This window comes from Lucilia cuprina, chromosome 6 (assembly GCF_022045245.1).
Source record: "Lucilia cuprina isolate Lc7/37 chromosome 6, ASM2204524v1, whole genome shotgun sequence".
Classification (NCBI taxonomy): domain Eukaryota; kingdom Metazoa; phylum Arthropoda; class Insecta; order Diptera; family Calliphoridae; genus Lucilia; species Lucilia cuprina.
This window is the reverse complement of record NC_060954.1, coordinates 22,131,027-22,131,703: the sequence shown is the minus strand read 5'-3', so window position 1 is coordinate 22,131,703 and position 677 is coordinate 22,131,027.

The window sequence follows — 677 nt, the reverse complement described above, 5'->3', positions numbered from 1 at the left end:
AACCTACCAAGGTCCCCTTCTGAAAATGATTTTAAGACTTATTACTGACTCAAAAATGTGATTACATCAGTAAAATTCTACATAAACATGAATGATTTGATGGTGGGTTTATAAGATTCGGCATGGCCGAATATAACACTCTTACTTGTTCTACTATGGAAAATAGTAACTGAATCGTTTATATGAGAGTAGATTGTGAGTGATCGCTAGGGATGCCAATCGGGACTGGGTTTTACAAATCCCGGGATTTGGGATTTTGAAAATTGAAATCCCGGGATATTTCGGTATCCCAGGATTTTCATATATAATTATTTTATATATGAAAATCTTCAAATCAACTAAAGAAAATGTTTTAATTTGTTGAACTTTAGTTAACAAAATATGTATTTAAATTAAATCAATCTAATTAGTTATAATTTTTAAATGAAAACTTTTAGAATTTCATAATTTCTTAAACTTGTTAAATACACACTTTCTAAATAAAAAACAAGTTAGAAATTATAGTCGGAAGGGGCCGACCATATAATATCCTACAACTGTTACAAAAAGTAAAATGTGAGTTGGTTTTCACAATAAAACAATTAATTTGAATTATACCTTGCCTCAGATACTTAAGTCATTTATTGTTGAATAGAATTGTGGACATTTGAAGGGTGTTTTTATAGTGGCTATGGTTA